A 26,661-nucleotide genomic window follows, 5' to 3' on the forward strand; every position below is an offset into this window, starting at 1 on the left:
CTTCTCCTTCCCCTCCCCCGTTACCGCCCCCTCTGCCCCCACTCCCCTCTGAGGGCGGGGGTCCCAGCGCGCGTGCGCGCGAGCCGGGCCGGCCCCGAGCGGGAGCGCGCTCTGCTGCACTGCGCCGGACCAGACGGGCGGAAGACTCTGGGCGTGGGCAGCATAGCCCGGGGGCGGGCCCCCCCCGGCACGAGGCAGATGTGCGCCACAGTCCGCTCGAGAGAGGCTGCCAAGGGGGGACTGAGTCAATAACGCGGGAAACCTGGAGGCGGCGCGGGAGCAAGACACAGCTTCCGCGCCGCGCAGCGGAGAACTGGAGGCTCGGGCAGCCGGGGCGGCCCACGCCCAAGAGCACCCTGTCCAGAGACCCCCGGGACTCCTTCCCAGAGACCCGGGGTGGAACCATCACCCGGCTCCAGGTACAAGGTTTTGGGCTGTCAGGCTTGAATCCAAATGTGCATCGTTCCCGAAGAAGACAGACGCACCCCTTTCCTCTACATTCAAAAAGGTCATCCGGCAATTTGTGCCTCCGGGGTCGTCCGGAAAAACATGGGTGAAGCTTGGGGCTTCCTCTTCCAGAAGCCTTTTTTAAATGATCCAGCCCGTCCTCATTGAGCTAACAGTAACTACATAAAAAATTTACACCCTCAAAGCCCAACAACCCCCATCTGCTACCTTTTAATGTAACCCAGGAATTCAGAACCGAAGTCACTTAAACTGAAATCGCCGAAATTTGAACCGGATAAAATGACTAAAGCCATTTTTAAACAGATATTAGAGGACTGTATGATGGGGATAGGGGAAATTCCTTCCTAGAAATGTGCTTATGGAACCATTAGAGAAAGCATGTATCTTTGTTTGTAGCTATTAAAAACTATAAACCTTAACTGCTGAGATGAAAATTTAGCAGAAATCATGAAACATGATCCTGATACTAACTTGCTTCCTGTTAAAGCCAAATCAGCCAAAGAACCACCGGGAAGAAGACTGCCATCTGATTAACATCAGATTTATTTGTAAATCAGGAGGAAGGGCACTCCAGAGAAAGCGTGGAAACCAGGAAATTGGAGGATGAAGTGTCTTTTGTAAGTTTTAGGTTCCCGCCAAAGGGAGTCAGGAGGGTCTGGGGAGAGCGGGAATCAGTTCTGGATTGGACGCTATTTGTGAGGTGGGATTTGGAAAAGTGGGGATTAACCAGGGATTGGATGCTGTCATGAGGAGAGGGCTGTTCACTAATTGGGTGCGCCCAGTAATAAATAAAATAAAAATAGCTAATAGCTATTAAATAGCTAAGATAGCCTGGGCATCATTGGTAAAAGAGAAGTATGAGAGGTGGACAGAGCATTTTACAGCTGCTGAATGGCTGTGGGAAGAACAAGGTTCTCTGTTAATTTTGCAGCTGGCTTGTCTGTCCTCCAGGCACTGCCTGCTGCTTTTTCTCATTTCAGTCTGAGCTGATTTTTATTCTTTTTGGTCCTAGCCCAAACCAAGATTTTTAGTTTGATCATTTTACGCAGCATGCTTAACTAGACAGAATTAGGATTCTCCCTTTGGACCTCCAAACTGCTTTTAGATGCATTTTAACATGGACAGAAGTAATTTTTACTTCAGCAATTCAGTTTTCATCTTGCTCCTCCTTTTCCTGGATTTACTGGAAATAGAAGATAGGAGTAAAAAGAAATCGTGAAAAAGTTGGAAGATGGAATAAAGAAGATATTGAATTGGGGAGAGTGACATAGAGACAAGGCATAGATAACAGGAAAGAATGTGTCATGGGTGCCCAGCTATGTGGAATGTTGGGGCATATGAGTTTTTAAAAAAATGAAGATATTTAGCCTTGCTAGTGATCTTAGGCTCACAGAGATCCTAAATGGAAAGATCAATGGCCAAATTCAGCCAGCAAAAATGTTTCATTTGGCCCACGTGGTAGTTTTCCAAATGTCTTTTAAGTAGATCCCAAAATTCAATAAAGCAGGAGATTTACTTTAAAATCTACATTTCAGGGTGCCTGGGTGGTTCAGTTGGTTAAGTGTCCAACTCTGGATTTTGGCACAGGTCATGATCTCATGGTTTGTGAGATCAAGCCCCGCATGGGGCTCCGTGCTGCCAGCGTGGAACCTGTTTGAGATTGTTTCTCTCCTCTCTCTCTGCTTTTTCCCTGCTCCTGCTCTCTCTCCAAGTAAATAAATTAAAACTTAAAATAAAATCTAGATTTCTAATTTATCTGGAAAACATGAGAGATCTGGGCCTCTTTGGTCTCTCCTGGACTAATGGCTCTCCTGCCTCACTCATTTTCATTGCCTGGCTGCTGTAGACACTTTTATTTGTGACTTCTGGGAATTCTACAACTTTTTTTTTTTTTAATGTTTTATTTATTTTTGTGAGAGAGAGTGCAAGCAGGGGAGGGGCAGAGAGAGAGTGGGGGACAGAGGATCCAAGGCAGGCTCTGTGCTGACAGCAATGAGTCAGATGTGGGGCTTAAATTCACAAACGGTGAGATCATGACCTGAGCCAAAGTCGGATGCTCAACCAACTGAGCCACCCAGGTGCCCCACACCTGGTTGGGAATTCTACAACTTAAACATAGAATACTAAAAGTGGGTGAAAAGAAGTTGAAACTACACAACCGGACTCCATGTTTGCCTTGCTCATTGCTGTATGAGAACAATAGTTACTGAAGTAAAAAAGAAATCAGGATTAAGAGCAGCCATTCTTAGGAAAATATATTGAATATGCTTGGGTGAGGTTCAATACGGACCAAAATGAACCCTATAGATAAAATCAGAGTCCATCGTCGTAATTGCAGAGTTCTTATCTACATGCAGTTTTGAGACAATATATTCAGGGTGCTATTAAGGACAGCCAAGAAAGTAGACATGTCAATGGATAAACTGGCAAAGGATAGCATAGGATTATGGAGGAATGCAGAATAATTGCTGGAAGAATAAAATACAAAGAGAAAATGGACCTTGTTAGAGAAGAACTGTGAAATGGATTTAGAAGCAGGGAAGAATGGGGAATAATTACATAGATGTGGCTTCATAGGTAATTTCAGAGACTACTGGAGCTAAAGTCGTAATTAGAGATCATCCAGTTCTAGTCTAACTCCAGAATTTCACAATTAGGGAAATTTGAGAAACCTGCTTAAAGTAACAAAACTAGGTAGTAGCAGGACTACATCTAAAAAACCTCCTGACTCTTCCCCATCTACTGTTCTTGGTTCTACCCCACATTTTTTCTGTTGTAATTATCCTCAGTGAATTATTATTTGTTCCATTTAATACTGTATTAAACATTTGTTCAGTGAAATGCTATAATTAGTAACCACAACAAAGAGATAACTTAACATAACCATACAGATTATGTGACTTAGCTAAATGAGGTTCAGTAGTTCTAGTCCTTTGAATTCTAGTGAGATCATTGATTGTCAGATTTTCCTATAAGCCATTTCATAAATTTCTATATCTCACTAGAATTGTGGACTCTAGAACCAAATAAGATACCACCTACTTAAAACTGGGATGGGATGGGGTGCCTGGGTGGCTCAGTGGTTAAGCATCTGACTTCGACTCAGGTCATGATCTCATGGTTCCTGAGTTTGAGCAGCTGTCAGCACAGAGCCTGCTTTGGATCTTGTGTTCTCCCCCTCCCCGTCCTCCAAAGGAGCACATACCCTCTCACTCTCAAAAATAATAAAACATTAAAAAAAAAAAAAACTAGGATGGGGCGAGATTTGCTTTTTTAACACAGAAAAGCAAGCACATATAGCAATACTCTATAATCTTATTTTAAATGAAATGAGACTAATATTTTTGCACTCATTCTGTATGAATCATTGATGTAGATAAAATGAAGCTGGGGAATTAAAGGAAATATGTAGAATTTGACATATGCAATAGTCAACTTCTAAGCCAACAATTCTCATCTTCTGGTGTTCACACTTTTGGTTAGTGCCCTCCCACACTAAATAGGGCTGATGTGCATAACCAGTAAGATAGTACAGAAAAACTATGACTTTTGAGGCTGCATCCTGAAAGGCATTGTGGAATCTGCCTTATTCTCTCTTGGATTACCATTTCTGGAGGATCCAGCTGCCGTGTCATGAAGACACTCATGCAGCCCTGTGGAAAGATCCACATGGCAAGGAAGTGAAGCCTCCTGCCAACAGCCAGCATTGACTTGCCAGGCACATGAATAAGCCACCTTAATAGCAAATCGTCAAGCCTTCAGATGATTGCAACTCCAGCTGACATCTTCACTACAAGCTCATGAGAGACCTTGAGCCAGAACCACCCACCTAAACTGCACCTGGACTCCTGAACCACTAACATTATGTGAAATATAAGTGTGTATTTTTCTGAGCTAAGTTTGGGGATAATTTATTATACGGCAATAGTTAATACTGTATGTAAAGCCTGAAACCCCTGAAATCATTTACAAAGCTATATGTTTATAAGAATACAGCAGGATCAAAACATCCAGTTTGATTTAATAGAACAGTTTTTTTTCCCCTAAGTTTTACTCCCTTAAAAGGAATGTGTAACAAACCCCCCAATGTTTGTTATTGGGGGGAAGGAGGGAGGTGTGGTGTGCAAATTCTTCCTTTCCAAGGAATGTTTAAAAACTGAGCTGGTCACATCCCTAAAGAGAAGGGAATCAGTACTAGTCACTTGGGTCGGCCCTCAAGAGCCATCAACGAGAAAGACAATGGAACTTTGTGTTTAAAAATAACGAGGATTTGAAACAACAATGTGTATAATGAAGGGGGGCGGGAGAGAGAAGGAGAAAGGATTGTCTGGGTAGCAAGAGTATAGATTGCTGGATCTGAACTTAGAAAGTGTCCTGCTGCCAGGAAATGGGAGATTGTGGGGAGTGAGTGCACTCATTGAAGACAAGATTCCCTTGTGAAGGCGTGTTGAGTACCCAGGAGCCTCACAGATCAGAGCCCTTGTAATACCCAGGGTCTCTCATTCAGTACCTGGAAAAAAATTTTTCTTGTTAGGCACCAAGACTCCCATCATTTTACTATTCCTCTGGAAATAACAAGGTATGACCATGCAAGGCAGTGCCACTAAGTTTTACTCTTTGTCTTTTGACCCTCCACCCTCTGCAATGTTCTAGGGCCCCTCTAAGCCCAAAAAGATCCCATAAGCACCTGCAAATGGGGAGACAGGAAGAGTATCTGAGAAAGGCTCAAGTGAACAAACTTGAGACTAAGACAGTGATCAATAAAAGCCTTTTTTTTTTTTTAATTTTTTTTTTCAACGTTTTTTATTTATTTTTGGGACAGAGAGAGACAGAGCATGAACGGGGGAGGGGCAGAGAGAGAGGGAGACACAGAGTCGGAAACAGGCTCCAGGCTCTGAGCCATCAGCCCAGAGCCTGACGCGGGGCTCGAACTCACGGACCGCGAGATCGTGACCTGGCTGAAGTCGGACGCTTAACCGACTGCGCCACCCAGGCGCCCCAAAAGCCTTTTTTATATGCATATGAACTTTTTTTTTCTGGAGAGAGAATCTATAGCTTTCATCAGATTTTCAAATGGGTATATAACCCAAAAAATGTTGCTCAAATCTAGGAACATTTAAAATATAAAATCTATTTCTTTAGAAGTATTTCTCCCTTTTACATAAATGAAAAGTTATAATGGGGATTTTTACTGTATTATTGTATTATTTACATGATATTAAATTATTTGACTTGTAAATGACAATCTCCATAAGGACAAGAATACCAATCCTATACATAATACTTAGCATATTGCTTTCTCAAGGTACTTATTCCATAATTATTTGTTAAATGAATAAATAACAAATGAAGAAGATAAAAAAGGAAAGCATATATGAACCTTTATATGAACAAAATTTCACATAATTTATTTCTCATAGTAGGGAAAAGATGCAGTTATACCAACTTGGTTAGGATTCAGATAGTTTGTTTTGGTTTAAAATAGAAAATGAATCAGAGTACATTGGTTAATCTGCATTCCCCCTTCTCCCCATTACCTCACCCCCCAAATCCATTATTTGCTCTTTTCTGCCTTATGCTCTAGCAAACTGATCACCAAGGACTGCATGTCCTGCGCTATCTGGCCAAGTTGGCTGCTGTTTAAGTTTGGCTGATGGGAGGCACTGGCACAAGAAATAGGTCAGAGTATTTCTTCCCAATCCCCCTCTGCTCTGACAAAGCATCTCTGTCAGCAGTTTCATCCCTCTTAGATTACAATGCCTACCCGGTGGTCCCTCTTCTACAGTTCCAGCTAACAGCTGGCTCTCTTTCCTGTGTCCCTTCAGCCTGAGGAGTATTGCTTGTCTCCAGGTGCCTACCAGCCCTTGCTTGTTCCCTTCCCCCTACCCTCATGTATGCAGTACTTTCACTAACACTTATTCCTTTGGGTCATACGGAGAGAATTCTACTTCCTGGAAGGGCCCCTGACTTATGATACACATTCTAGGTACCAAGCACTATTCTAAATCCTTCATGCACATGTCCCATTTAATCCTCATATGATGCCTAAGAATTAAGTACTGTAAATATCTCCCTTTAACAGGTAAGTTTACCCTTTACAGTGAGTTAATATGATGGCTACATGGGCTTCTCTAGGACATTTACATACTAGGCAGTTTGCAAACAACTAAGGATGCAGCAACAGGCCCTGAAATCAAATACGTAGACAAGAGCTAATAAGCCATTAGGTTGATATATGCTAGTTGATTATGTTATCATGACTAGATAGAAAAGTACACTTCTGTTGCCATAAAATTACCTCTTTGATCCATGTCAAATACACTATTAGCTTTTCTATGAGAATTCAACAGTCCCAGACGATTTTTTGTTATTGACTATCTACATAGTACTTACAATTAGTCACAACTTGAAGAGGAGATGAAGTTAATTCTTATTGGAAATACATCTTTTACATTGCTACCGTAAGGCAATGAAAGCAGTTGAGAGAAGCTTTGTGCCACAGCCCTCTGTCTAAATTAGGGGAAATATGGAAAAGTCAATACATGGTTTCAGTAATCTTCCACATCTTTTCTACATCGCTACCTACCCTCTGCTTGTCCCCTGTATGCTGCCATTATGTTCGTGTCATTTATGTTTTTCAGAATGACTGCTGGACTACAAGACTAGAGATCAAACCCATGCTAGGAACAGATTGGGTGCTCTTTACACTTTGTCTTAAAAAAAGAATAGGGCTTTTGTTGTTGTGGTGCATGAAGGAAATGGTCCCAACTATGACATCCACTCTCTTGTCACCCAGATTCTAGGACAGGATTCTCATATTTTAGGCATGTTTAACTTAGTAATGGAAAGGGCAACAGTTGTGCTAATGGTGTCTTGACTCACTATGCTGGACCCCTGCAAAGGTTCCTGTTCAAGAAGATATTAAAAGAAGTAATCTTTTACAGCAGGACTTCATTAGGACAGTATGCATGTATGGTAGCTATTGTAGGACTAGACTGTGACCAGGCCGTGTCAATAATGTTCCTCAGCACTGCTATCCCTGGCTCTTCCCCAAGCTCTGGTCCATCATTGTAGAAGAGATCCTCATTGATTCATGTCCCCTAAGGTTATGAGATCAGACGTAGGGGCTTTTCTCTCATTGGCTTATTTACACCGAAGAATCAGAGTTGGAAATCTAACTACAGCTGGCTCAATGGCTTTATCTCATTTAGGAAAACAGTTTAGTAAATCAAACATTCTTCTATCCAGATTTTTCCAGGCTAGTCAGACCACCTGGGTTTGAATTCCAATTCTACAATGTTAATTCTGTGACCTGATGAAAGTCACATACTATAACATGCTTACATGGTAGCCATGCCATTTCTTTTCATTTTTCTTTTTATCTTGATTAAAAAAAAACTATTGCTAAAAAATGCTAACTATCATCCGAGCTTTCAAGCAGACATAATCTTTTGTTTTGGTGGAGGGTCTTGCTTTGATTCTGATGGCTGCTGAATGATCTTGGGTGGTGGCTGCTGGAGGCTGGGGTGGCTGTGGCAACTTCTTAAAATAAGACAACAGTGAAGTTTGCTGCATTGACTCTTCATGAATGATTTCTCTGTCACACACAATGCTGTTTGATACCATTTTACACACAGGACTCCTTTCCTTCCCCCATTTTTAATTTTTTTTTCTTTTCCTAAATGTAATTTATTGTCAAGTTAGCTAACATACAGTGTATACAGTGTGCTCTTGGTTTTGGGAGTAGATTCCCATGATTCATCACTTACATACAACACCCAGTGCTCATCCCAACAAGTGCCCTCCTCAATGCCCATCACCCATTTTCCCCATCAACCCTCAGTCTGTTCTCTACTTAAGAGTCTCTTATGATTTGCATGCCATTTCTTTTCATCTCACTCAGGCTTGGATAGCTCTGACAGACCTTCTATTTGCTGTGATACAGTGTGGATGACGTTTTTACTTCCTTTCCTCCATATCTGAATCCAGTTTGGTTTCCAGTCAGTTTCTGTTTGAGAGCAGAATATTTCATCTTCTGTTCACTTTTCTGTACCTTGAGGAAATGGCAGGAAGGAGAGAGAAGCTCTGGTGAGGAAAGGTAGAACTTGTGTTGCAGGATTTTCTTTTACCTCAATACCCAGGATTCCTTGTCTTGCCACATCAAAGAATGAAGAGGTGGACACAAAATGAGCAGCAGGAAAAAGTTATTAAAGTATAAAATTAGAAAGGAAGAATAGTATGAAATCTCTCTTTACAGAGAGGTGACATTCGTAAGTGAATGCCGGAGGACTATAGGCAAGGGTCCTTGTTTTGTAAGGTTCTGGTCACCCCTCCCCCTCCCCTTCCCTTCCCCTTTGTTCCTTCTCAGGTTCTAACCTTATTTATTGGCTATATAACTCTGGATGCTGAGTTGTCCATTCCTGGTTGGTTCATTTTCATTGTATGAGGGGTGGTCTATGGCCATAACATTCCTTGTGGGTCATAGGTTTTATGGTCTACTTATTTTTAGTGAGGTCTTTTGTCAACTTCCTAAGGGAACCTGAGGGGAAGTAGGTGGTGTCTGTTACACTCTTAGGAAATTTTAGGGAGAGAGAGAGAATCCCAAGCAGGCTCTGAACTGTCAGCACAAAGCCCGATACAGGGCTTGAACCCACAAAACCATGAGATCATGACCTGAGTTGAAACCAAGAGTTGGACACTTAACCCAGTGGGCCACCCAGGTGCCTTGATAGTCTCCCCATTTTACTGAGTAGTCCTGGAGCTCTCTCTTTAGAGTTAGGTCCATAGTTCACTTTCCCCATTTCACCAGCCTTTCTTGCAGCTCTTTCTAGAAATGTGCAGTGCGAAAATGAGAAATGTAAGGAGGTGCATTAGGTTTATTTCTATACAAATTTGGGGATATTTGTGTTAATTTCATAATTTGGCATTTGTTTCAGAATTGTTACATTTCTTTGTGCGTCTGCAACTTTTTTATTTTCTTTTTACAACTTTAGGGTATGCCCCTTTCATTTTCTGTTTGCCGAACTGGTAAATTTTCTAGACCTTTTGTGGGGGGGGGGGGAGCAGGCATTAAGGAGAAAAAGTCTGTTGTACATTTTTAGTTAGTTACCTGGACTTTCAAAAATTCCCAGCGCATGAAAGTTTTTCTCCATAACCCAGTCAGCTTTTGATATGCTAATATAGTCAGATGCTCTTGAGAATATTCCCCCATCACTGAACCTGGAGGGTCCCCTTAACTTCTCCACCTCTTGTTTCTGAGGTTGGATTCAAACTGGTTACCTCATTGATTGCATGATTTTTTCCACTTTCATTCTCTGAAATTAATCCCAAATTCAGCTTTGGGGAAACTTAACTATTAGATTAATCCATCATAAAGAGGCACTGGAAACTACAGCTTTCCAAGGATACATAGACATAATTTTGCATAAATATCAAAGGGTTCATGACTCCCCGAGCAAGGACCCAAGGTGGAAAAAAAAATTCCCTGGTTGTGATAAATCATAGCTTTCGTTCTTGAGTAATGTTTCTAAGCTATAAAGTACTTTTAGAAGTCATCCAGTTTTTCTACTGCCTTCAGACAAAATAATTCTCAGGAAATGTGGTATAGAAGAGTCTATTTTAAGAAACTAAACACTGGTCTGGCTTTATAGCTAATTAAGTGTATGATCTTTGTCAGTTTAATTTCTCAGCCTCAGTTTTGTCATCTGTAAAATGAAAGGGCTTGGAATAGGTGATCTCTAAAGTCTCTTTCATCTTTATGGTTCTAATGATAATACCATCCTACACAGCTGATAATTTCCTTTTATACTATCATAGTGAAAAGTCTACAATGTGTGTAACTAACCTCATTCTCTTCTGTTTGCAATAGTTTTTACTATCAGGCATGTCTTCTTGATTGCTATCCTAAATCCCTCATGCTTCTCTTTATTTTATCTTCTTCTCAGTCTTCTTAACATTCTCTTTTGGGGCACCTGGGTGGTTCAGTCGGTTAAGCCTCTGACTTGGGCTCAGGTCATGGTCTCATGGTTCCTGAGTTTGAGCCCCTCATCGAGCTCTGTGCTGACAGCTCAGAGCCTGGAGCCCACTTCGAATTCTGTGTCTCCCTCTCTCTCTTCCCCTTCCCTGCTCACACTCTGTTTCTCTCTCTCAAAAATAAATAAACATTAAAAATTTTAAAACAAAACAAAACACATTCTCTTTTATCTCCCTCACCCAAATCATTCCCACACAGTTAAGTCTCACTAGTGAAATGTAAGGAAGGACTTCCATTACTAAATGCCCTTTTTCCCACTTCTAAATCATTAACGCACGTGGTAATTGAGACAAGACACAGTCCTAACACCCAAGGGCAATGCATTCGATATTCTGTCTATCAGAAAGATAAGAAGAGCTAAACAGTTGTAGTTGCAGTATCTGGTATTCTCTGCTCTTCTCTTCTAGATTATACTTTTCTAAGCTCCACTCAGAAAGAAGGTGGCATAGATGAAGATACCACATTAAGAGAATAAAATAGAACTGAAATCGTGTATCTGAATCTAAGCTTTACTACATTTTAGGCAGTAGCATTGAGTTGCTACATCTCCAGACTCCTGCAGAATCCTATTCACAATACTTGCCTATCTAAGCATTAACAATTTTCTTTTCATTTTTTTTAACCAGGTTTTTCATTCTTAAAAGTAATAATTGCACATCCTTTAAAATTTATAAATACTAAAGTAATAGCTACAATTAGAATTAAGTCTCTTTTCCTCCCCATTCATTCCAATAACACTTCCCAGAGTTAATCATAATTAATCAAAGTCTTCCCCCAATTTTAAGATATATACCTATATATCCTTAAGATTACATTCTAACTGTGGAAACTGTTCCACACCCTGTTGTTGTTTTTTTCCACTTAAAAATTTGTCTTGGATATCCTTCCACTGCAGCATATATAGTTTTAGTTTGTTCTATTTCATGGCTTAAGTAGTATTTTCCTGGGTCCTTGAATATCAGAATATTTTTGGCTTCCAGTAACAGAAAACTTGACTAAAAACGGCTTATATCATAAGGACCTTTATTGTTTCTTACAACAAGGAGTCTAGAGTCAAGTTAACTCAACACTTTAGTAATTTCATGAAGATTCAAGTATTTTCCAGATTAATTCCACAGCTCATTAATATGATGAAGATTCAATCAGATTCTTTCTACTCTTCCATTTTCAGTAAAAAAGCAAGAAGCCTCTTGGTCACCACATTGTTGTAGCAACTATAGGCATTATTCATCACATAGCAGTATCCACAGGAAATAAAATGACTGTTCTTTCTCATGAGCCTCTTTTTTAAATCAAGGAAAGCTTGCAGAATACCATCCTTCATGTTGCATTGGTCAAGGTTCAACTACCTGTCCACAGTGAATCCAATCTTTGGCAAAGGAAATTAGACCAACCTGATTAGCTTACACAAGGGGTTAGCAAACTATGGCTTATAAGCAAATCTGGCTCATTGCCTGTTTTTGTATAGTCCATGAACTATGGGTTTTATATTCTTAAATAGTTGCAAAAAATCAAAAGAAAATCATATATTGTGATACAGAAAAATTAGGTGACTTCTGGGGAAGATGGCAGAGTAGGAAGATCCTAGGCTCACCTTGTCCTATGGATACAGCTAGATAGTATCCACATCAGCATAAATAACCCAGAAAATGACCTGAAGACTAGCAGAACAGACTCTCCACAGCTAAACATAGAGAAGAGGCCACATCAAAGAGGATAGGAAGGGCAGAGACATGATCGGCAGCCAAACAGATTCACAGGACTGCCCACAGGAGCGAGGGATGCTGAAGGCATGGAGAAGGGAGAGGAACAGATCTCACACCAGGCACCCCAGCCATGGGGGACCCACCCTGGGAAGATAAATTGAATTCCCATAATATTTGGCATTGAAAACCAGAGGGTCTAACTTTGCATGCTCTTATAATCAGTGGGGCTTAACACCTGAAACTTTAAAACTCAGCCTTCTCAGCTCAGGGAGAGATGAGAGGGTGGTAGAAAACTGAGTCCCTGCCCTTAAAGGGACAACACAACAATACAACAAACTGCACCATAAAAATAGAGCATAGAAGCAGCAGTTTGAAAAATGCCTGGGGTATATGGGAGGGAGCTACATTTACTAATCTCAGAGCATGTGCTGGAGGGGCAGGGATATTTGGGAGACTTCTCCAAGAACAAAAGAGCCAGTAGGTGCTATACACCTCCTCTACTCCTCAGCCTAGATACACAGATACTTGTGGGAAATAGCACAGCTCAAACACTCTCCACCTAGCTTGCTAACAGTGTGCCTTGCTCCCACACTCTTATCCAGGTCTGCCCCCTCCAGCCTTGGCAGTTTTCCTAGACCATTACAGGTCCCCTCTAGCACTGGACCAGCACACTCCACCCCTGAGTTTTCCTGCAGACCCATCCCCTTCAACACACATGGCAGGTGTCCATCCAAAGCAGCACCCCAAGCATGGCAGTGTGTAAGCAGCCACAACAGGGGCCAGCACCACCCCAAAGTGACTCCAGTCCCAGGGAGAGTGGAAAAAAAAACATACACAGTAGTTCAACCGGGGCCCTAACAGTGGGCAGTGGGCAGTGGGCAGACATCTAGTCTGACTCCAACTCTATCCACCAACAAAAGCTTCTTGGGGACAACATAGGGAAAGCACTCTGCAGATTGATTCTGTCATAGCTTTGGCAAATCCCTGATCTGATTCAACCCAAGGTGGCCCCAGACTGGCCCACTAACACTATAGGGAACAAATCCTGCCCAAGACAGGCAAAAAGAGCCATTGCAGATGGCTGAACTAAAGGCAAACGTGGCTCAGCTACAATACAGTGCACACAACACACAGAGGAGACGCTCCCGAAATGCCAAGTTCTGGTGAACAGAGGACATTGCACTGCAAGACACCACAGGACCTCTTCTTCATAAGGCCACTACTTTCAAAATCAGGAGACGTAGCTGATATTCCTAACACATAAAAAACAGACACAGAGAGTTAAACAAAATGAGGACACAGAGGAATATGTCCCAAATGAAAGAACAAGACAAAAATAACAGCAAGAAAGCCAAATGAAAAAAAGATAAATAATATGCCTGATAGAGAATTTAAAGTAATGGTTGTAAAGATACTCACAGGCCTGGAGAAAAGAATGGAGAACCTCAGTGAGACCCTCAACAAAGAGACAGAAAACATAAAAAAGAACCAATCAGAGATGAAGAACTCAATAACTGAAATTAAAAATACACTAGAGGAATCAAGAGTAGACTAGAGGAAGCAGAAGAATGGATCACCAAACTGGAGGACAGAGTAATGGAAAGCAATCAAGCTGAAGAGGAGTAAAAAAAAAAAAAAAAAAAAAATACAAAATTAAAATAGACTTAGGGAACTCAGTGACACCAGCAAGCATAATAACATTCGTGTCATAGAGATCCCAGAAGGACAAGAAAGAGAAAATGGGTCAGAAAATTTATTTAAAGAAGCAAGAGCTGTAAACTTTCCAAATCTGGGGAAGGAAACCAAAATCCAGATCAAGGAGGCACAGAGAACCCCCCCTCACACACACACACAAAACATCAACCCAAGGAGGTCCACACTAAGATAAATAGCAATTAAAATGGCAGAAAAGTGATAGAGATTTTTTTAAAGCAGCAAGAGAAAACAGTTACACACAAGGAAAACCCTGGGTCTATCAGCTGATTTTTTCAGCAGGCACTTTGCAGACCAGAAAGGAGTGGCATGATATATTGAAAGTGTTGAAAGAAGATAACCTGAAACCAAGAATACTCTATCCTGCAAGGCTACCATTCAAATATAAAAAGAAATAGTTTCCCAAACAAACAAAAGTTAAAGGAATTTATCACCACTAAACCAGCCTCGCAAGAAATGTTACAGGGGACTCTTTCAATGGAAAGGATAGAACATAAGTAGGAGTAAAAAAGTAGGAAGCACAAAACCAGTAAACATCTGCCAAGGGATTCACAAAATAAAAAGATGTGAAGTATGACACCATATACCTAAAACGTGCAAGGGAAGAGGAGTAAAAATTTAGTGTTTTTAGAATGGGTTCAAACTTGTGACCATAAACTTAATACAGACTGCTACATCTTCAGATGTTATACATAAACCTACTGGTAACCACAAATCAGAAACTTTTTTTTTATGAAAATGCAAAAAATAAAGGGAGAGGACTCCAAGTACCTCACCACAAAAAGTCAGAAAACCATGAGATAAGAGAAAAAAGGAAAGGAGCAGAAAAGAACTACAAAAACAACCAAACAAAATGGCAACAAGTACATACTTATCAATAATTACTTTGAATGTAAATGGACTAAATGCTCTAATCAAAAGGCATAGGGTGATGGAATAGATAAAAAAGCAAGACCCATCTATATACTGTCTACAGGAGACTCATTTCAGACCTAAAAACACATGCAGATTGAAAGTGAAGGGATGGAGAAGCATGAATCATGCAAATGGAAGTGAAATGAAAGCCAAAGTAGCAGACAAAATAGACTTTAAAACAAAGTCTATAACAAGAGACAAAGAAGGATACTACATAATCACAAAAGGAACAATTCAGCAAGAAGATACAACAATTATAAATATTTATGCATCCAATATAGGAACACCCAAATACATAAAGCAGCTTATAACCAACATAAAGGAAATAACTGATAGTAATACAATAATAGTAGGTAACTTTAACACTCCAGTCACTACAATGGGTGGACCTTCCAAACAGAAAATCAACAAGGAAACAATGGCTTGGAATGACACACTGGACCACATGGATCTAACAGATATATTCAGAACATTCTATACTAAAACAGCAGAATACACATTCTTTTCAAGTGTAAATGGAATATTCTACAGAAGAGATCACATGTTAGGCCACAGAGCAAGTCTCAACAAATTCAGAGATCGAAGTCATACCATGCATCTTTTCCGACCACAAAACATGAAACTAAAAATCAACCACAAGAAAAAATCTGGAAAGAACACAAATACATAGAGATTAGATAACATGCTACTAAACAATGAATGGGTCAACCAAGAAATCAAAGAGGAAATTAAAAAATATATGGACACAAATGAAAATGAAAACACAACAGTCCAAAATCTTTGAGATGCAGCAAAAGCTGTTCTAAGAGGGAAGTTTATAGCAATTCAGGACTACCTTCAGAAGCAAGAAAAATCTCAAATAAACAACCTAACTTTATGCCTAATGGAGCAGAAAAAGAAGAACAAACAAAACCCAGGGAGAAGGAAGGAAATAATAAAGATTAGAGCAGAAATAAATGAAATAGAAACTATAAAAACAATAGAACAGATAATGAAATCAGAGCTGGTTCATTGAAAGAATCAGAAAATTCATAAACCTTTAGTCACACTCATCAAAAAAAGAAAAAAGAGAGAAGGGACTCACATAAACAAAATCAGAAATAAAAGAGGAGAAATAACAACTGACACCATAGAAATACAAAGGATGACAAGAGAATGTTATGAAAATTTATATGGCAAAAAATTGGACAACCTAGAAGAAATAAATTCCTAGAAACACCTCCCAAACACCTAGAAATAACCTCCCAAAACTGAATTAGGAAGAAATAGAAAATGTGAACAGACTCCCAACAAACAGAAGTCCAGGACCAGATGGCTTCACAAGTGAAATCTGCCAAACATTTAAAGAAGAGTTAATACCTATTCTTCTCGAACTGTTCCAAAAATGGAGAATAAAAGCTTCTAAATTCATTCTGAGACCAGCATTACCCTGATACCCAAACCAGATAAAGACCCTACAAAAAAGAGAGAGACAGACCTCTGATGAACATAGAGGCAAAAATCCTTAACATATTATTAGGAAACCAAATCCAACAACACACTAAAAAAAATCATTCACCACGATCAAGTGGGTTCCAAAGGTGGTTCAATATTGGCAAATCAATCAATGTGACATACCACATCAGCAAGAGAAAAGATAAAAACCATATCATCATTTCAATAGATGCAGAAAAAGTATTTGACAAAGTACAAAATCCATTCATGATAAAACACCCCAAAGAACAAGATTTAGAGGGAACATACCTCAATACAATAAAGGCCATATCTGAAAAACCCACAGCTACCATCATACTCAATGGTGAAAAACTGAGAAATTTTCCCTTAAGGTTAAGAACAATACAAGGATGTCCACTTTCACCACTTTTATTCAACATAGTACTGGAACTCCTAGCCACAGAAATCAGACAGGAAAAAGAAAAAAAAGACATCCAATTTGGTAAGGAGGAAGTAAAACTTTCATTATTTGCAGATGACATGATACTATATATAGAAAACCTAAAAGACTCTGCCAAAAAATGACTAGAACTGATAAATGAATTCGGTAAGGTCACAGGAATACAAAATCAATATACAGAAATCTACTGCGGTTCTATACACTGATAATGAAGCAACATAAAGAGAAATCAAGAAAACAGTCTCATTTACAATTGCATCAAAAATAATAAAATACCTAGGAATAAACTTAACCAAGAAGATAAGAGACCTATACTCTGAAAACTATAAAATGCTGATGAAAGAAATTGAAGATGACACAAAGAAATAGAAAGATATTCCATTCTCATGGATTGGGAGAATAATATTGTTAAAATGCTCATACTGCCCAAAACATTATATATATATATATATATATATATATATATATATATATATATATATATTTAATATAATCTGTATCAAAATACCACAGCATTTTTCACAGAACTGGAACAAATAATCCTAAAATCTGTATGGAACCACAAAAGACCCTGAATAGCCTAAGCAATCTTGAAAAAGAAGAACAAAGGGTGCCTGGGTGGTCAGTCGGCTAAGCATCGGACTTCAGCTCAGGTCATGATTTTACGGTTTGTGAGTTTGAGGCCCATGTCAGGCTCTGTGCTGACAGCTCATAGCCTGGAGCCTGCTTTGGATTTTGTGTCTCCTTCTCTCTCTGCCCCTCCCTGACTCACATGATCTTGCTCTCTCTCTCTCTCTCTCAAAAATAAATAAACATTAAAAAAAAATAGAGAAGAACAAAACTGGAGGTATCACAATTCCGGATTTCAAGATCTACTACAAAGCTGAAGTAATTAAAACAGTACGGTACTGGCACAAAAATAGACACATAGATCAGTTCAACAGAACAGAAGAACCAGAAATAAACTCACATTTATATGGTCAATTAATCTACAACAAAAGAGGCAAAACTATGCAATGGGAAAAAGACAGTCTCTTCAACAAATGGTGTTGGGAAAACTAGACAGTTACATGTAAAAGAATGAAACTGGACCACTTTCTTACACCATACATAAAAATAAATCCAAAATGGATTAAAGAATTAAATGTAAGACCTGAAACCATAAAAATCCTAGAAGAGAGCACAGGCAGTAATTTCTCTGACATCGGCCATAGTAGCTTTTTCTAGATATGTCTCCTGAGGCAAGAGAAATAAAAGCAAAAATAAGCTATTAGGACTACATCAAAATAAAAAGCTCTGCACCATAAAGGAAACAGTCAACAAAACAAAAAGACAACCTACTTATGGGAGAAAATGTTTGAAAATTACATATCAGATAAAGGATTAGTATACAAAGTATATAAGAATTTATACAACTCGACTCAAAAAAACCCCAATAATCCAATTAAGAAATGGGCAGAAGACATGAACCCACATTTCTCCAAAGAAGACATGCAAATAGTTAACAGACACAGGGAAAAATGCTCAACATCACTAATAATCAAGGAAATGCAAATCAAAACCACAATGAGCTATCATCTCACACTTGTCAGAATGGCTAAAATCAAAAACACAAGAAGTAGCAAGCACTGTGAGGATGTGGGGAAAAAGGAACCCTCATGCACGGTTGGCGAGAATGCAAAGTGACGTAGCCACTGTGAAAAACAGTATGGAAGTTCCTTAAAAAATTAAAAATAGAATTACCAGATGGTTTGGTAATTCCACTACTTAGTATTTACCCAAAGAATATGAAAACACTAATTTGGAAAGATATATTCACCCCTATGTTTATTGCAGCATTATTTACTATAGCCAAATTATGGAAGGAGCCCAAGTACCCGTCGATAGATGAATGAATAAAAAAGTGGTATATATAGGGGTGCCTGGGTGGCTCAGTTGGTTAAGAATCCGACTGTTGATTTCAGCTCAGGTCATGATCTCATGGTTGTGGGATCGAGCCCCAGGTTAGGCTCCACACGGCACAGAGCCTGCTTTAGATTTTCTCTCTTCCTCCCTGTCTTCCTCTGGTGCTCTCCTGCTCGTACTCACTCAAATATATAAATACATAAACACATAAATACATAAATAAATTAGAATTGTTGAATCACTATATTGTATACCTGAAACTAATATACCACTATATGTTAATTTTACTGGAATTACAATTTTTAAAAATTGTTTTTAATTAGGTGAATTCAAGGTTAAATATCATAAATAAAGTTTAGTATTCTTTTTTTTAATTTTTATTTTAGAGAGAACACATGAGTGGGGGCAAGGGGCAGAGGGAGAGAGAGAGAATCTTAAGCAGACTCCACACTCAGAAAGAAGCCCTACGCAGGGCTCAATCTCATGACTCTGGGATCATGACCCCAACTGAAATCAAGAGTCAGACACTCTGACTGAGCCACCCAGGCACCCCTGAAGTTCAGTATTCTTAAAGACTGCCCTTCACACTACAAAAGAATTGTTGAATAGTTGGAATAAAGTCCATGTTGCTCATAAGACCTAAAATATTTACTATTTGGTCCTTTTTAGGAAAAGTTTGCTAACTTCTAGCTTAGACTATCACCTGGAGTTAGGAAGCCTTTCTCTTGTTCAGACTATACAGTCAGAATGCACAGACAAAATTGGGGATCTTTTGTTTGGGAGGGAGAGGGGGAAAAAATGAATTTGGATAGGTAGTCAACAGTGTCTGTTTTATGTTACCACATATTTTCTCTGGAATTTTCAATGAGCTTTCTCAGAAGAGCTTCATCTTTAAATATTCATAGGTAATGGCAACTCATGTTTCAGCTGGAAATTGAAAAGTAAGCTGGTTTTCACAATCCTTCAGGCTAGGCAGAAAGTTTGGTATGAGTTAACGTAATTGTTTCTTCATTGTTTGCAAAAAGAAGTCCCAACGAGAATGGCACATAAAATCTTCTGTATCAGAGTCCTGTTCCCTCTCCAGCATCCCCTGCCACCTCAAGCACATGACTCCATTGCTCCTACCATCGTGAAACACTTAAAATTTCCTGAATTTACCAACCCCTTTCCTACCTCTTTGCTTTTGTCCATGCTTTTACTTCTATCTGGAATATTCTTTTCCTCTTATCCACATGGAAAATTTTTAAGGTGAGACTTTAGAGCATAACTCAGTTTTAATTTTCTCTGAAAAACCTTACAGCACCACATCTGGGGCTCTATCTTATTTTGGTGTCTTTGCTGTGGTTTTCTAAAAAGAAGAACCTCAGACAAGGTTCACATTCACATTCACTTAGTTTGGGACATGATCCCAGGGAACAAAAATTGGGGGTAGAGAACTAGGAGTAAAACAGGATAACAAAAAATTAGTATAGAGGTACATTATTGATCTGATTACCTTTATAGGCAGTAGGGGTTCTGCCTTGCTAGAGAACTTCTGAGGGGGCAGAATTAGGAATTGTTTGCTGAGACACAGATAGAAGGAAGCATCTTGTCCCCTACTGATATAGTTGCCTTAAGGAGTGTTCACTCTCTCATGTTTGCAGAGCAGAGAAGCCCCAGCGTAGAAAGTACAAGATTGCAGCTATCAGCTATCAGGTGTCACCTTGGCTCAACTGGATAGGAAATGGGCATAAGAGATGTCTGATATACTCCACAATGTGTATTACTCAGATTTGCTAGTACCCTGCTTTTTATGTGGTCTATCATACAGGCAGTAGCTGACAGCAATGCCCACAAAAGAATTGATGCAGGAGTGTTACAGAGACAAGCAACATTCCCTTACAAGCTGTAATTGGACTCAAGGCCATAATTAATATCCATCCTCTCTCTTTTCCTCCACCCTGGTTTAACTAGGTTGTTGGCCTGGTGAGCTACCCATTTCTTCATCTTGGAGGGGCTGAAGCCCTTATTGCTTCAGCCTGATTGGGTAAGGGCTGTTGCATTTATCCATTTATGGTTATCATTGGGTGTGGAAGCACCTTGCTACTCACCTTATCAGTGTAGCATGATAGTCTATAGAGTATCCATTTGGTCAACATCCTTGTGGACATTGTGATCAATGTCCTTGTGACAAGAGAGCAAGAAAGTTAACATAGCTCTGGGGCAAGACAGTGAATGTGTGTGTACTCCTCTCTTTTCTACATAAATGGTGACTGCTTTTGCTCTTTTTCACTGACAGGGATTGAGAAGAACCTACTTACTGGAGTGATAACCATGTACCAGATGTCAAAGGCTGCATGGTAATATTCTATCAAATATACCATACCTGGCACAGCAGCTGTATTGGGGCTATTCTTAGGTTAACTGAACAGGGATATGATGGGCACCGAAACCTATGCATCTCTCTCTCTCTCTCTTTTTTTAATGTTTATTTATTTTTGAGAGACAAAGTGTGAGTGGGGGAGGGGCAGAGAGAGAGAGAAGGACACAGAATCCAAAGAGGCTCCAGGCTCTGAGCTGTCAACACAGAGCCTGACACGGGGCTCGAACTCACAGACTGAGAGATCATGACCTGAGCCGAAGTCGGACGCTTAACTGACTGAGCCACCCAGGCGCTCCAAAACCTATGCATCTCTTAAGTCTTCAATGGTGACACTGGTCTCTATATTTCCTCTCAGGATGCTATATTCCTTCTGAATCACTATCTTAGCCAGTGAGAATGTTCAGTTTCAGGGGCTTCCACTGGTCCTTCCTCTTATAATAATTTTTACTGCATAGAACAAGAAACCAAAGTAAGATTCTGCTGGTTTCTGAGTGCATCCATTCCAATCATTCACTTGGAAACCAGGGATATAAGCAAAACTGGGTCTGTGACTCCAGGGGACCACCGTAAGAGGAACCTGAGCCATCTGGTTTCCATGAACTACCACTTTACGCGGAAGCTATGATAGTGCTTCTAGCTTTATGGTATTAGTGTCAGCTCAGAACCTGTATCCAACAAGCCTTGAAATGCTTTTACCCTTCTCCTTTCTCAATGTGCAATTTCCCCTTAAATGGGCATATGCCCTTCTGGAGAATAATTGGGAGAATATGTAGTATACATACTTATTCTAGTATTGCTGGGTCGTTACTCAACCCCCCCTTCAAATGATGGACTTCAGGTTTGAGAACTTGCTTAATCTGTAAAGTGGTTAAGAGGCTGCATTTTTTCATTGAGACAGCTGGCATCAGCCTTCTGCTCACCAGCTGCTGGCTGTTTCTGGTTATATGTATAGGTTAAGTAACACCCTAGTGGATGCTCATTTAACTTGCCCTAAGGAACACCACAGTCTATTAATCATTATCACAGAGCCCTATGGGTGAAGACATTCTGGTTGCCACTCTGGCCTTGCAGCCCATTATCATAATTATGTACACTTTCCTTCTGTCAGTCAAGTGCTCCATCTGGCCTCTTCTATTTTAGGTTTTTATCAGTCCAATTGATACTGGGGAGTCCAGTTCTACAGTACCATCTCTTAATGTCAACTACAGTGAATAGTTATAACTGAGCTTTTCAAAGATGTCAATGGTGCTCTCATAACTGTATTTCTTAGGGTATGTCTTCTGGGCCCTTACAACGTTTTTTTTGTTTGTTTGTTTGTTTTTTTAATTTATTTTTAGGAGAGAGAGAGACAGAGCATGAACGGGGGAGGGGCAGAGAGAGAGGGAGACACAGAATCAGAAACAGGCTCCAGGCTCCGAGCCATCAGCCCAGAGCCTGATGCGGGGCTCGAACTCACGGACCGCGAGATCGTGACCTGGCTGAAGTCGGATGCTTAACCGACTGCGCCACCCAGGCGCCCCTCTTCTGGGCCCTTACAAGGACCATAGTCAGATGGTAGGTTTTCAGGTCTCATATTTTAAATTTATTCTAACCTCCATGAGCCTTCTGACACCTTCCTTAAGGCATTCAAGGCTCTTCTAGAATCTCTCCTTCATTCCTTATAGGACTTCATCCTATCTAAAATTTAGAGAGCCATCCCAGCAATATATTAGGACTACCTCCATGTATTCTGGCTATGTCATGAAACTCCAAGTATTTTTAAGTGTCAATAAATACTCTCCTGTCCACCTTTATATTCGGCCTTCCCCAGCCCAACACTTTAAAAATTCATTCCTATACCTGTATCCTCAGTCCTTTTAGGTAAAATATTAACCAAATCTTAACATTCTTTGTTTCATTACATGCTATTGCCTCATCTGAGGCTTTTGTAGGGTCTCCAGAAAATGGGAGTCTATTCTTCTCAAGTAAAGTAGAGGGAGGCACCTATGCCAACATAGAGGTCAAAAGAACCTGGGGGTTCAAATTTCTCAGGCTTGTCCACCTACATGATACAGTTGCAAGTCTCAGGGTTCCTTTCTTTCCCTACCAGGACCCTGCCTTTGGCACAGAGGACTTGTCAAGGCAGTATATTCAGTATCCTTGTAGCTATACTACCTTATTGGTCAGTCCTGGATCTGATTATCAGCACAGTTGGCTCTATGGGTGCAAAAGATAAGCATGTCTTTGAATACTGCTTTGGATGATTTCTAATTTTCACAGCTGTCTTGAATTGAGAGTTGGTAACTTGAGCCTATTTTTTTCTTTTTAAGAAAAGTCTTCAAAAGCCCTTAACAAAAGTGAGCCAATCCACAGGTCTTATACATATCATCGTCTTTTGAAAAGATGCTCAACATCACTAATCATCAAAGATGCTCAACATCACTAATCATCAGGGAAATACTGCAATGAGATCTCACCTCACACCTGTCAGAATGGCCAAAATCTGCAATGAGATCTCACCTCACACCTGTCAGAATGGCCAAAATCAAAAACAGAAGAAATAGCAAGTGTGGACAAAGATGTAGAGAAAATGGAATCCTCATGCACTATTGGTGGGAATGCAAATTGGCGTGGCCACTATGGAAGACAGTATAGGGGTTCCTCAAAAAATTAAAAACAGAATTACCATGTGATCCAGTAATTCCACTGCTAAGTATTTACCTCCCAAAAATGAAAACACCAATTTGAAGAGATATATACAACATGGATGGACCTAGAAGGTATAATATTAAATGAAATTAGTCAAAGAAAGACAAATACCATATGATTTCACTCATATGTGGAATTTGAGAAACAAAACAAACAAAAAAAAGAAACAAAAAAACCAGATTCTTAAATATAGAAAACAAATGGGTGGTTGTCAGAAGGGAGGTGGAAAGGGGGTTGAGAAAGCCAGATAAAGGGGATTAAGAGTACAGGTACCGTGATGAGTACTGAGAAATGTATACAATTGTTGAACCATTATATTGTATACCTGAAACTAATACAACACTGTTCATTAATTATACTTGAATGAAAAAAAGTACTATCATCTTTCAATTGTTCAAGGCCCTTCCCAGTCCATAAGCAAATGCTTGACTTTCCATCTATACCTCATTCCAAACATCCACCAGTGAAAGTCTTAGTGATGTTGATTCAGGCTAGGGGTTATCAGTACCCACACTTTCTACCAGCAGAGGAGGCATCTGACCAGCAAGGGGTTCAATTCCAGAATTCCCTCTTGGTGGCCTGCTTTCTAGGTCTACTCCCGATAGCAAATGTCTTGTCTTGAATTCTCTCAAAAGGCAGAGTCTGAGACAAGGACTTGGATGTATTTGGTTTACTTTGAGAAGTCATTCCAGAGGGCAGGAGCAGGGTGTGTGTGTGGTGGTGGGGGGAGAGGGGGAGTGTTCTGGAGAAGATAATAAATGGAAGGAAAGAAAACCAATCCAAGGATACATTATTGAGCTGCTCACCATTGTGGGCACCTGGAGCTTGGTCTTGCTGAGAGGCCTTTGAGAGCTGTGAGAATTGTGTCTCAGAATAATCAGAATTTTCTGACACAAAAGAGAAGACGATGGATTCACTGGCTCTACTCCTCAGTGGTAGTGCCACTCCCTCACGCTCCTCAGTCTGTGCCTACGCCAAAACACCTGGATGGGCTTCTGCAGGGATTCCACATGGTGGTAGCAAAGAAGCCCTTACTGAAAAAAAGGGAGAGATGATCCATGCATTTGAGGCAAGGCCACAGCAGAGTATAGTTGGCTGTGGCAGCAATGACTGGAGGAAAAAGGGAAGCCAAGTGAATGTAAGGAAGAAATAAAAAATGTCTGACACATACACATGAATGCCTCTCTTATTGTGCTAATCAGACTATATCACAGTTATTTCTCTGTTTGCCTGTCACCAATCCTAGATGCCAAATACTTTTAAAAGAGGGACATGGGATAAATTGGTAATATATGCCTCTTGAAGTCACACATTGAAAAGAAATATCACTTCTGTGATACTCAGACCAAATGTCAAATCCTAAATCTAATCATTAAGAAACATCTGATAAACCTAAATTGAGGGATATTCTGCAAAATTTATTGCCTGTATTCAAAAAAAAGTCAATGTTATGGAAGACATATTGTGGAATTATTTCAAATTAAATAAAAACTGACTGCAACATATCACCCAGACTTTTGTTTTGCTATAGCAGACATTAAGACAAATGGCACATTTTGAATATGATCCATATATCAGACAACACTTTTGCATCAGTGTTAATTTCCTGATTTTAATCATTGTACTCTGGTTATATAAAAGAATGTTCCTGTTTTTAGGAAATATATGCTGAAGTATTTAAGAATAATGGAAGATAATGTCTGAAAGTCTCACAGAGAAATTGATAATAAAATATTAATTTATTTTATATCTAGGAATCTAGGTGAAGGATATTTAGAAATTTTCTGTACAGTTATTGCAACAAGGTCTGAAATTATGTCAAAATTAAAATTTTTAATTTTAAACAAAAGAAATGGATATATATTTATTTATCCATTTAGGTGTGTGTATGTGTGTGTGTGTGTGTGTGTGTGTGTGTGTGTGCGTGCGCGCGTGTGTGTGTGTTCACCAAATACCTAACACAATCCGTAGGGCAGGTTTCTAGGTGATCTAGCACTTCATTTTCCTGTGACGATTATTCAGAAAACCTGCTTAGGATTTGAGCTCTTTTTACCCTACACTACTATATTCTTTCCAAATGAAAACTGCTTTAAAATTTTACCTTGATCAAATATTTAAGGAAGAAGCTATACCAAGTCTCTAAAATCTCTTCAGAGGGCAGAGGGGATATTTCCTAACTCATTCTGTAAGGCCAGCATTACCCTAATATCAAAACCAGACAAAGATTTACAAGAAATGAAAACATAAACCAATGTCTCTCATGAACATCGATGCAAAAATTCTCAACAAAATATAAGCAGATTAAATCCAACAGTGTATAAAAATAATGATATGCCACAACCAACTGGAATTTATCACAGGTATTCAAGAGTGGTTCAACATTAGAAAGTCACTTAATGTGATACAACATGTCAACAAGCTAAAAAAGAAAAATCACATTATCATATCAACAGATTCAGAAAAAGCATTTGACAAAACCCAAAACCCATTCGTCATTAAAACTCTCAGTAAACTAGGAGTAAAGGGGAAATTCCTCAATTTGATTTAAAAAAAAATACAAAACATCTACAGCTAACATAATACTTCATGATGAGAAACTAAAAGCTTTCCTTCTAAGATCAGGGATAAGGCAAGGATATTCTCTTTCACCATTCCTTTTTAACATTATACTGGAAATACTAGGTAATACCATAAGACAAGAAAAGGAAATAAAAGGTACAAAGATTGAGATGGAAGAAATAAAACTGTCTTTTCTTTGCAGATGACATGATCATCTATGTAGGAAATCCAAAAGAATCAACAACAACAACAACAACAACAAAACCCTTGTGACTAACAATTTATCATAACAAGTTTTCCAGATACAAGATTAATATACATAAGTCAATCATTTTTGTATGTACCAGCAATGAACAAGGGGGATTTGAAATTAAAAACATAATACAGTTTACATTAGCATCCCCCCACAGTAAAATTC

The 26,661-nt window shown here is 39.5% G+C and overlaps 1 long non-coding RNA gene across 3 annotated transcripts in view; it reads right to left on the reverse strand.

The window, feature by feature from the left end:
- Nucleotides 1-6,984: 6,984 nt before the first annotated feature.
- Nucleotides 6,985-26,661, reverse strand: part of LOC131519187 (uncharacterized) — a 166,537-nt gene continuing 146,860 nt past the window's right edge. For 2 of the 3 annotated variants that reach the window (XR_009265515.1, XR_009265514.1), the window contains one exon: nucleotides 6,985-8,521. This is a non-coding gene — a long non-coding RNA (uncharacterized LOC131519187). The remainder of the gene's footprint in view (nucleotides 8,522-26,661) is intronic. The other variant, XR_009265516.1, reaches the window with a different exon arrangement.

This window comes from Neofelis nebulosa, chromosome 8 (genome assembly GCF_028018385.1).
Source record: "Neofelis nebulosa isolate mNeoNeb1 chromosome 8, mNeoNeb1.pri, whole genome shotgun sequence".
NCBI classification, from domain to species: domain Eukaryota; kingdom Metazoa; phylum Chordata; class Mammalia; order Carnivora; family Felidae; genus Neofelis; species Neofelis nebulosa.